This window comes from Pelodiscus sinensis, chromosome 6, assembly GCF_049634645.1.
Source record: "Pelodiscus sinensis isolate JC-2024 chromosome 6, ASM4963464v1, whole genome shotgun sequence".
NCBI classification, from domain to species: Eukaryota; Metazoa; Chordata; order Testudines; family Trionychidae; genus Pelodiscus; species Pelodiscus sinensis.
The window spans coordinates 36,775,499-36,787,668 of NC_134716.1; the positions used below are offsets into that span (position 1 = coordinate 36,775,499).

The 12,170-nt window shown below is 47.3% G+C and overlaps 1 protein-coding gene across 8 annotated transcripts in view; it reads left to right on the top strand.

Annotated features, from left to right (window-relative positions):
• VPS13A (vacuolar protein sorting 13 homolog A) overlaps positions 1 to 12,170 on the top strand; it is a 296,260-nt gene that overhangs the window by 64,301 nt on the left and 219,789 nt on the right. The window lies entirely within an intron of this gene.

Here is a 12,170-nt window from a genome sequence, read left to right on the forward strand (position 1 = left end):
ATTGGTTGAAACTCTAGTAAAGAATAGAATTGTCAAACATAGATGAACATAATTTTTTGCAAAAAGGTCAACACGGTTTCTGTAAAGGGTAATTTTGCATCACCAGTCAACTAGAATTCTTTGAGGGGGTCAGTAAGCCTGTGGACAAGGGGGATCCAGTGGATATAGATTTCCAGAAAGCCTTTGACAAGGTCCTTCACCAAAGACTCTTAAGCAAAGTAAACTGTCATGGGATAACAGGGAAGGTCCACTTATGGATGGTTAACTGCTTAAAAGATAAGAAACAAAGGGTAGGAATAAATGGTCAGTTTTCAGAATAGAGAGTCTTAACTAATGTTGTCTTCCAGGGGTCTGTACTGGGACCAGTCCTGTTCAATATATTCATAAATGATCTGGAGAAAGGTGTAAAACAGGGATACTCAACATGCAGCCTGCAGGCCACATGTGGCCTGTGGCCCATTTGTTTACAGCCTGCGGGGAGTTTTGGGTTTATGTGGGGCTCAACACACGGCCCGCGAGTGGGATCCTTTGAACATGGCCTCCACTGGGAACACTCTCCACAATGGTTAGGTGTCTCCCAGGTAGGGTGAACATTGAAAGACTCAAGCAGAAGGCTGGCTGGAGCAGGTGGGTACAGGGTGTCAGCATTTCTAGCCCCAACAGAGGAGGTGCTGGGAGCACTGGGACATTGTGGTCAGTGCTTTGTATTCATGCCTGTCAGTGTGAAAGAAGCTATTTGCATATATATGCAACCACACTTAAGTTGTGGCCCTCAGCATGTGCTGTGAGTATCATTGTGGACTGTGGGGCATCCAAAGTTGAGTAGCCCTGGTGAAAATAGTGACATGGCAAAATCTGTAGGTGATACAAATCTGCTCAAGATAGTTAAGTCCAAAGCGGACTGTGAAGAGCTTCAAAAGCAGGGGCAGGCAATCATTTTTGCAGGGGAGCCACTTCATGAATTTTATGTGGCCACAGGCTGGCTTCAAGCCCCTCGTAAGGAGGAGGGGTCCCAGGCAGAAAGGGTAGAGCTGGGGCTACAGAGAGAGAGAGAGAGAGAGAGAGACACTGTATGTGAGACAGACTTTGATACAGATTGAGTGGGTGTGGCACAAAGACGGAAGAGTGTGTGTGGCAGTGAGTGTGTGTGGGGCTCAGACAGTGTGGCACGAACTGGGTGCGTGTGAGTGACAGTGTGCATGTTCTGGCGGCTGCTGGTAAGTTTCTGAGAAAAGCCACGTTCTGTCTAAAACCTGGAAAGCTGTCCTGTCTTGATAATTGCCTCCTGCTAGGGAGGGAGGGAGAGAACAAACTGAAATTTAAGAAACTGCCTCTTAAGACAGACATGCCTGTGTCACTTACAATCCATACTTCAAATTGGAGCAGTTTCTCTGTGTGTGTTCTCCCCAACCCCTGCTCTGCAAAGAGCGGGTACAGAGACACCTTGACTTCAGCACTCCCCTTCACCCTCTCTCCCAACTCTGCACAGCTAGCAGGAGATCCTGGGATTAGGTCAGCTGCAGGTTGGAGCAAGATGGGTGGAGGGGCAGCTGAACACAAGCTGCCTGCTATAATTATGCATACTTTAATCAGCTGGGCAGGCCAGAGAGAAATGCTTGATAGGCTGAATGCCTGCAGGCTGGATTTTGTTCAAAAAGATCTCCCAAAACTAGGTGACTGGGCAACAAAATGGTAAATGAATTTTAATATTGATAAATGCAAAGTGTAATACACAGGGCTCGACATATCGCTGTATCTACTTGCCCGTGGTGAGTAGATTTCAGCTGGTCGCCCTGTTTGTCCCGTTCACTGGCGCTGCGCGCATGTGCAGTACCAATCTGGCACATGCATGGTGTGGGGCTGGGGAGTAGATCTCACTGCAGTTTGTCGAGCCCTGGTAATACATATTGGAAAATATGATCCCACCTCTATGTATAATATAGTGGTGACTAAATTAGCTATTTCCACTTGAGAGAGAGTTATTGTGGATACACGTGACCCTATGAACTGTGGGTGTCCCTAATCTGGAAACACCTGTGGTATGGAGGAGGAAGCTGGGGGAACGGCTGCACAGTGATGCACTTTCCATGAGGCTTTTCCTCACTGCTCCCACAGAGGCAGGGGGTGGTGCGTGTGAGTAGCAGTAACATGTGCCCCCAGGAGCAGGATGCCAGATAAGTGCTACACCCTATCCCCCTCAAGACCTGACACCGCAGCCCCCCCCCACCCCCCCACCCCCCGGCCCAGAAAAATTTTAATCTAGCATTCCCTTTTTCCTAGGGTTGGTGGATTAGAGGTTCAAGTGTAGTTCTCTGAGAACATCCAATCAATGTGCAGTAGCAGTCAAAAAAGCAAACAACGTTAGGAATTAAGAAAAGGATAGAGATAGAGAATATCTTATTGCCTCTATATAAATCCTTGATATGCTCACATCTTGAACACTGTATGCAGATACGGCCTCCAAAAAAGATATCTTGGCATTGGAAAAAGTTCAAAAAAGGGCAACAGAAATGATTAGGGGCATGGACAGCTGCCATATGAGGAGAGGAAAAATAAGACTGGGACTTTAAAGCCTGATAAAGAGATGTTTAAGGGGGGATCTGATAGAGAGCTATAAAATCACAACTTGTGTGGAAAAAGTGAATAAAGAAGAGTTATTTAACATAAGAACTAGGGGTCATCACATGAAATTAATAGATAGCAGGTTTAAAACAAATAAAAGGAAGTACTACTACTTCAAGGACTGTCCCTGTGGGTGCTCCACCGCCGCTGAGCCCTGGATGGAGATCTTTTACAGCAGTACCCCTGGCCGGCTGCGCACACAGGGAGCTGGTGTGTGTTCTATACAGGCTACTGCACATACTACCGCCCCTCCCAGTTCCTTCTCTACTGCTGCTGGCTTTGGTGACAGCTCCAGCAGTCTCCCTCTAAGCCTTATCTTATCTACTCTGGAAATAGTTACCTTAGCAGTTAGCCACTTAAGTTTAGTCAGTGTTAAGTAGTTTGTTTAGATAGTTTAGAAGAAGAAAAAACAAACAAACAAAAAATAAGTGAGTTATAAGATCAAGAACACATATTCCTGCGCATCCAGAAATATAATTTATTCTATCATGTGCCGAAAGTGTCCGTCTGCTATGTACATTGGACAAACGTCTCAGACACTTTGCCAAAGGATTAATGCCCACAAAACAGATATCAGACAAGACCACAAAGAAAAAACTATTTCTTGCCATTTCAACCAGAAAGGACACTGTCTCAGCGACTTCACCACCTGCGTTCTTCTACAAAGACCTTTTACATCTGCACTTGAAAGGGAATCCTCTGAACTGTCATTCATGTTAAAATTCGACACTCTCCGGGGGGGGGGGCGGATTGAACAAAGACCCCAACTATCTTACCCATTACCAGGATAGCTTCCCCAATTATCACCTCTAATACCATTAGCTCACAGACATCTAACTTTCCCCACCTCTAATATCATTAATTCACAGACACTTACCTTCCTTCCTTCCCTCCCCCCCCCCCCCCGCATCCCCCATCTGTTCTGAAATGTGAATTGTCCTTTTCATATGTGTTCATTTTTTTAATTGTATCCCTTGGTATATATGGTTGTGACTATTTTCTTCCACTATTTGATCTGAGGAAGTGGGACTGAGGAACAAAAAAAAGGACGACTGAAAGAGAAGCAGCCGCTTCCCTCAACCATCCTTCCTTCCGCATCTCAGCGGGATATGACTGACTCGCCTGACCTCAAGTACTGCTCCATTTGTAAAGCAGCCTTATCTATGTCTGACAGACACGATAAGTGCCTCTGCTGTTTAGGGCAGCTTTATTTCAGGAAAAGCAGCCCTCACTGTCAGCAACTGACAAGCCGCTCCAAGAGAGCAAGAGTGCTCTGAACAAAACTCCTCACCATAGAGAAAAATGACAGCTTTTCTTGCGGAAAGGCACACTCCACCCCAACCTGTCATGTATCACCAGTTATGGGGTTGGAGATAATGGCTCCCTCCAGGTCAAGCCCGAAGATCAAAGGATGAGTAACCTCAATAAAAGGGCTCATTCTCCGTCAGGCACTGACTCTCCATTCAGGAAGCGGTCAGTTGCCACTGCTGAGCTGTCCCAGCCAGCTGCAAAAAAGGCTGCGGACAAGCTAAAAGCAAAAGCTGCTGACAGAGAGAAAAGCCGGGAGGCAAAGCACGCTTCCCGTGCTTCAACCATGGTACCGAATGGGGCAAAAGATAAAGCCTCCACATCGGTACCGAACGCCCACTCAGGGCTCAGAGGGGTGGTGCGAAAACAGCTGCCTACGCCCCCAGTACTGAGCTCTGCCAATCTTCCACAGCTGGTGCCACACATTCCGCACCAGAGAATAGCTAATGCTGAGCACAGCAGGCAGGCAGATATGCAAATGCCTCAAGCCTCACAGCTGCTGGCATTTGCTCTCCCTCCCCTCCTACCACAGTTGACTAAGGCAGCAGAGTTGGCAGTGCACTATGTCCCGAGCACGCTTCTCTTTGGCACTGACGGGACCTCACACAATCTGCGGGGCACACTTACAGTTAACCCATGCAGCTTGCCCACAGGTGCCCTTGGTGAGGAGGAGCAGGGATCATATATTAGAACACCAACCTGTTCCCACTGCAAACTCGACTAGATATCTCTCACAGGCACCTCCCTCAGTGGCTCTCACTGCCAGTTGTATCTAACTGGCCATACTGGGATCTATCTCTTTTTTTTTTTTTTTTTTATAGGCAGCAACGGTGCACGCTGCCATAGCCTGAACCTGTGACAACCCAGTCACAGACTCAGCCCATAAGTTATTTGCATTGCATCTCTGACTCAGATGATCAAGAGAGCTATATCACGGATGAGGAAAGTAGTTTTCCCTCCTTCCTTCCAGAGCAAGCCACTGACAAGTCCCTTGAAGACACATTAATGGCCCCAGCCACCACAGGAGGTGATGATGCTAAGGCCTTTCAAGAGGGTGTTAGAGACATTAGACATCACGCTTTCAGATGCCCCCCAAACCCAGCACAAGTTGATGAATTTTTTACAAGCATCTCCATATTCAAAATTGGCCATCCTGATGAATGAGATATTAATGGATCTGGCAAAAGTGGTATGGAATACCCAGCCACAGTTCCCCCGGTATATAAGAGAACGGATAAGAAATATCATGTAGCTCCCAAAGGGGCAGAATTCCTTTTCTCCCACCCGACACCAAATTTTCTGGTAGTGGAGGCACTTACTCAAAGGGGCAGGAAACAAAACTTACACTTAGCCCCCAATGACAGAGACTGGATGTAATGGGAGTAAAAAGGCTTATTCTTCCGCAAGCCTACAGATGAGAATAGCTAATTACACAGCCCTCTTAGCAAAATGCACGCATCACATCTTTGATCAAATGTCAACCTTTATTGAGGACATTCCAAATCAGAACAAGGACATCAAATCAGAAAAAGTCAAAGCAAACGTCAAAGAGGATACGCTTATACACGCACAGCGCTTCAAGATGCGCTGGACTCCTCAGACACTGCATCTAGATCTCTTGCATCCGCTGTAGTCATGAGAAGGGCATCATGGCTGCAACAGTCAGGTTTTCTGAGAGAGGTTCAGGACACAGTGAAGGACCTGGTGTTTGAAGGCACAAAACTGTTTGTGGAGGGCACAGATACATCTCTTTAACATGTTGAAGGACCCCCGGGCTGTCCTCAGAACATTAAGTATCAGAGGGCTAGCCGTGTTAGTCTGAATCTGCAAAAGCGGCGAGGAGTCCTGTGGCACCTTATAGACTAACTGAAGTGTTGGAGCATAAGCTTTTGTGGGCAAAGACCCACTTCATCAGATGCATGTAGTGGAAATTTCCAGAGGCAGATATAAATATGCAGGCCAGAATCAGGCTGGAGATGACGAGGTGGATCCAATCAGGGAGGATGAGGTCCACTTCTAGTAGCTGATCTGGAGGTGTGAATTCCAAGAGAAGACTCTTGGAATTCCAATTCTACTCAGACCCTACGCCACCAGCACTCCCAGTTACCTCCGTGACACTACGGATTTCCTGAGAAAACTACAATGCATTGGTGCTCTTCCAGAAAACACCATCCTAGCCTCCATGGATGTAGAGGCTCTCTACACAAACATCCCACATGCAGATGGAGTACAAGCTGTCAGGAACAGTATCCCTGATGATGCCACAGCACAACTGGTGGCTGAACTCTGTGAATCTATCTTCACACACAACTATGTCAGATTTGGTGACAATATATACCTTCAGACCAGTGGCACTGCTGTGGGCACCCGCATGGCCCCACAATACGCCAATATTTTTATGGCTGACTTGGAACAACGCTTCCTCAGCTCTCGTCCACTTACGCCCCTTCTCTACCTACACTACATCGATGACATCTTCATCATCTGGACCCAGGGGAAGGAGACTCTGGAAAAATTTCACCACGATTTCAACAGCTTCCACCCCACCACCAACCTCAGCATGGACCAGTCTACACGGGAGGTCCATTTTCTGGACACCATGGTGCAAATAAGTGACAGTCACATCAACACCACCCTATACCGAAAGTCTACCGACCACTATGCTTACCTGCATGCCTCCAGCTTCCATCCCGGACACACCACACGATCCATTGTTTACAGCCAAGCACTGAGGTACAACCACATATGCTCCAATCCCTCAAACAGAGACCTACAAGATTTTCAACAAGCATTCTGTAAACTACGATACCAACACGAGGAAGTGAGGAGACAGATTGACAGAGCCAGACGTGTACCCAGAAGCCGCCTGCTACGGGACAAGCCCAAGAAAGAAACCAACAGAACACCACTGGCCATCACCTACAGTCCTCAGCTAAAACCTCTCCAACGCATCATTAGTGACCTACAACCCATCCTGGACAATGATCCCTCGCTTTCACAGGCCTTGGGAGGCAAGCCAGTCCTTGCCCACAGACAACCTGCCAACCTGAAGCATATTCTCACCAGCAACTACACACCGCACCATAATAACTCTAACTCAGGAACCACTCCATGCAACAAACCTCGGTGCCAACTCTGCCCACATATATACACCAGCAACACCATCACAGGACCTAACCAGATCAGCCATACTGTCACTGGTTCATTCTCCTGTACATCTACTAACGTAATATATGCCATCATGTGCCAACAATGCCCCACTGCTATATACATTGGCCACAGTCCCTACGTAAAAGAATCAATGGACACAAATCCGATATTAGCAATGGCAACATACAAAAACCTTTAGGGGAAGACTTAAATCTCCCTGGACACACAATTACTGATCTAAAGGTAGCCATCCTGCAGCAAAAAAACTTCAAGACCAGACTTCAAAGAGAAACTGCTGAGCTACAGTTCATCTTCAAGTTTAACACAATCAACTCAAGATTAAACAAAGACTGAAATGGCTCGCTAACTACAAAAGCAGCTTTTCCTCTCTTGGAATTCACACCTCCAGATCAGCTACTAGAAGTGGACCTCATCCTCCCTGATTGGATCCACCCCGTCATCTCTAGCCTGATTCTGGCCTGCATATTTATACCTGCCTCTGGAAATTTCCACTACGTGCATCTGACGAAGTGGGTCTTTGCCCACGAAAGCTTATGCTCCAACACTTCAGTTAGTCTATAAGGTGCCACAGGACTCCTCGGCTCAGAACATTAGGAATCCATGTACCTGTGATGAGAAGAAAACAAAATATAGGTCTTTCCAACAACAATACAGACCTACAGCTTTCAACCAGCAGCAAAGACACTTCTGCAACAGATGCAGACAAAGACAAAACAGGTGCAGGCAACCATCTGACAGTTATCCAATCAACAATCCATGGCAGCTAGACAGCAAATTTGAAGGCCCGGTGTGATGGACCCAGGGCCGGCCCGAGCCATTCGTGCGCCTGGCGCATGTGCGGCCCTGCCCCCGCCCGGTCCGGCAGCTCCATGCAGCGCCCCCTACAGTGGCGCACCCCTGGCGGTAGCCTGGTCAGCCTGTAGCTTGGGCCGGCTCTGGATGGACCGGGCCGGCTCTGGGCACAGCTGAGGGTGTCTGCTCAGGGTGAATTGCTCAAACTCGGGGCTCCTTACAGCTCCAGACCCGCATACCTTCCCAAATAGGTCAAAACCAGTCACACTGAGCGCTTCAGCTGCCAGTCTGGTCAGCTTGAAGCCTCGATTAAAACCCCTCTGACATCCCAGCTCTTCCTCTGCCCCAATCAGCCCTGGACCTAACACACAGGTGAGGGATTATAGAACCCAATCTCACCTGCCCTGAACGGGTTCTTCCAGTCCCAAGAAACCAGCCACAGTTCCCAGGTCAATTTACACTTTGGATCTTGCCCACAAGATCATTCTGAGCCAATCCTTTAGAATCTACAATCTAAAGGTTTATTACTAAAGGAAAGAAAAGAATGAGAGTAAGGTTGTTAAAGAAAATACATTATATGGATCAAATCACCCAGTTCTTGATACAGGCTCTTAGCAGAGATGTTATAAACTGCTATCTTAAAAGTCTCTGATGTACATCCTATGACAAGATGGGTCCACGGTTCTTCCCGGCTCGTTGTTCCCTTCAAGGCTGAATCTGGAATCAGGAGCTGAACTCAAGACAAGATGGAGAGTGCCATATGGCACTTATATATCCATCCCTGGTCTCTTCCAAGCTGTAGCAGGTCACATGCTTGCAGCCGTTATGCCCTGGCTGGTTGCAGATAGCCAGACACATTCCTTCAAGTGTGTGTCTGGCACTTAGAGATCTATTGTCCATGGAGCCTTGCACTAATTAGCATAGCCATTGAATGAACATTCCTGGTACATTGCTCTGCCTCACACAGAGAATTTTCCAGCATCAATACAGAGTACATATTTATAACCACATACAGATACTGTACAAGTACATGAATAGCATATACAGAATCAGTAGATCGGTCAAGGATCTGATATCACCTGAATCTCCAGAGCAGCAAACAAAGCCATCTGCATCATTTGGCAACAGACGAGCCAACTTTTATCCATCCTGGCAGGACATCACCACTGACAAGCGGGTGTTGGAAATCATAAGAAACGGTTACTGAATCCCCTTCACATTCATCCCCCCATCTTGTCCCCTCTTTGCCCCGGTCCCTCTTCAGGGACCCTGCTCACAAGGCCTTACTCTTACAAGAGGCGGACCACCTCAAGGCCATAGGAGCGATAGAGGAGGTCCCCAAACAGCACAGGAGAAGGAGTTTTTACTCCCATTATTTTCTTACGACCAAAAAGTCAGAGGGATGGAGACCGATAGTAGATCTCTACAAACTAAACCGATATGTCCAATTCCAGTGCTTCAAGATGGTTACGTTGGCTATGATTATACCTACCCTGGAGAAAGGAGCATGGATGTCTACCCTCGACCTTCAAGATGCTTATTTCCATATCTTTGCTGCACAATAAAACACAGACATTTTCAATTCAGGGTACTACCTTTCGGCCTCTCCACAGCCCCAAGGGTCTTCTCAAAAGTCCTGGCAGTTGTGACCGCCCACTTACGCAGGAACAACGTTGCAATATTCCGTTACCTTGATGACTGCCTCATTACAGGGCCCGCTCAACAAGAAACACAGCAAGCTGTCTCCATGTCCAGAGACAGCTTTGGCAAACTGGGCCTGATGCTCAATATAGCAAAGTGCAGTTTCTCTCCTTCCCAGACCCTGGAGTTCATAGGGGCATATCTAGACTGCACAAAAGCCAGGGCATTCTTACCTCACAACAGATGGCTGTCTCTCAAACACCTCATACAGACAGCACAGTCATGCCCAGGCATAAGTGCACAATCTTGCATGCAAATACTGGGACACATCAGCTGCCACCTTTGTGGTCCAATATGCCAGATTACAAATGAGACCACTACAGCTGTGGCTATGCATGGTACATCAACCTCACCTTCACCAGTTGAGCAAGAACCTTGTTATGCCCAACTACATAAAAACTTCTCATGGTTGACGGTACATGACAACATGTGTGCAGGAGTCCCTTTTCAGCAGCCTTCCCTGTCAGTGACAATCGCCACAGATGCCTCCCTCCTAGGTTGGGGAGCGCACCTGCCCCACAAACACGTACAAGGACAATGGACACTGAACGAGACCAGACAACACACAAATGTGCTGGAACTAATGGCAGTAAGGAATGTGTGCCTCCACTTTCTCCCTACCATTCGAGGCAAAACAGTACAGATACTCACAGACAACATCTCAACTATGTACTACATCAACAGACAGGGAGGAGCATGCTCTTACCAGTTGTACCAGGAAGCACTGAGTCTCTGGGAATGGTGCATTCCATGGAACATACAGCTGACTGTGACATACCTGCCAGGCAAAGACAATATACTGGCAGACAAGCAAAGCAGAGTTTCCTCAAAACCACGAATGGGAGATGAGGAAAACAATCCTCAATCACCTCTTCAAGAAATGGGGCTTCCCAATAGTAGACCTTTTCGTGACCAGCAATAACTCCTGATGCCCACGCTACTGCTCCAGAGCAGGCATAGGTCCAGAGTCTCTGGGGGATGCGTTCAGCATAAAATGGAATGCACACTTAGCATACGCGTTCCCTCCCTTCCCTCTAATACAAAAAGTGATCCTCAAGATCAGATGGGACAGGGCTAAAGTGATACTTATAACACTCAAACTGGCCCAGACAAACCTGGTATCCATACCTGTTATGGATGAACGTACTGCCACCATATCGCTTCCCGTCAGTATGTATGTTGCTGGCTCAACAGAACAGTCGAATCCTCCATCCGCACATCCACAAATTACATTTGCGGGTGTGGATGCTTCCTGGCTGACTCCATCAGAAAGGGTATTCATGGAACTGGTGCAGCTTGGCCTCACCAACTACAGACAACCTGCAGTGAGAGAGAGACATGCTCAGAAATGGAAGAAGTTCCAGTTCTGGTACACAGCCCACAGATGTGAACCTCCTCACACGGACGTATCTTACTTTTTACAATACCTGTTAGAATTACATAGCACGGGTTTCTCCCTCAATACCACTCATCAATCAAACGATTTATGTGGGGTCTAGACAACCTATCTCCTCCCCCCCATAAGGACCCAACCCCAGCGTGGGACTTAAATCTGGTACTGAAAGTGCTCATGGGAAAACCTTTTGAGCCGCTTGCCACCTGCTTGATCTTGCATCTTTGTATGAAAGTGGCATTCCTCGTTGCAATCACATTGGCGAGACAAGTAGGTGAAATAGCAGCTTTGATGTCAGACCCACCTTACACTGTATTCTACAAGGTCATGCTTGGAACCCACCCCAAATTCCTTCCCAAAGTACTTACCAAATTCCATTGCAACTAATCTATGTATTTACCTGTCTTCTTTCCTAAACCGCACAAGGAAAACGAAGAAGCAGCTTCTCCATACCTGGGACGTCCTCAGGGCATTAGCGTTTTACTTACTATGGACTTAGCCCTTTAGGAAATCTCCATGGCTGTTTATCTCTTCAACAGAGAGGTCACAGGGACTGCCTATATCTAATCAGACTGTCAAAGTGGATATCTAGCTGTATCAAACTAGCATATGCCGTAGCCTAAAAAGAGTTAACAACTGTATGGATACACTCGACACGGGCAATGGCAGTCATGACAGCGTTTCTACGAGCTGTCTCCACGGAAAACATTTGTAGAGCCACTATATGGGCTTCAATACACACCTTCACGCAACAGTATGCACTGCAGATTTTCTCAGACGCGAACACGAAGTTTGGCCACACAATACTTTTGGCCTCACAATCTCAGCATCCGAAGCTCCCACTTCCTCATATGAGCACTGCTTCATAGTCACCTAAGATGGAGCACCCACGGGGACAGTCCTCGAAGAAGGAGAGGTTACTCACCCATGGGGACAACCATCTCAAAGAACTCCAGTTACTGCACAAGGTGAGTAACCTCTCCTTCACACAATGCACAGTCAACCTATGCAACTCCTTACCAAACGATATTGTGAAGGCCGAGGCTATAACAGGTTTCAAAAAAGAGCTAGATAAAGTCATGGAGGATAGGTCCATCAATGGCTATTAGCTATGATGGACAGGAAGGATATCCCTAGCTTCTGTTTGACAGAAGCTGAGAATGAGCAACAGGGGATGGATCTC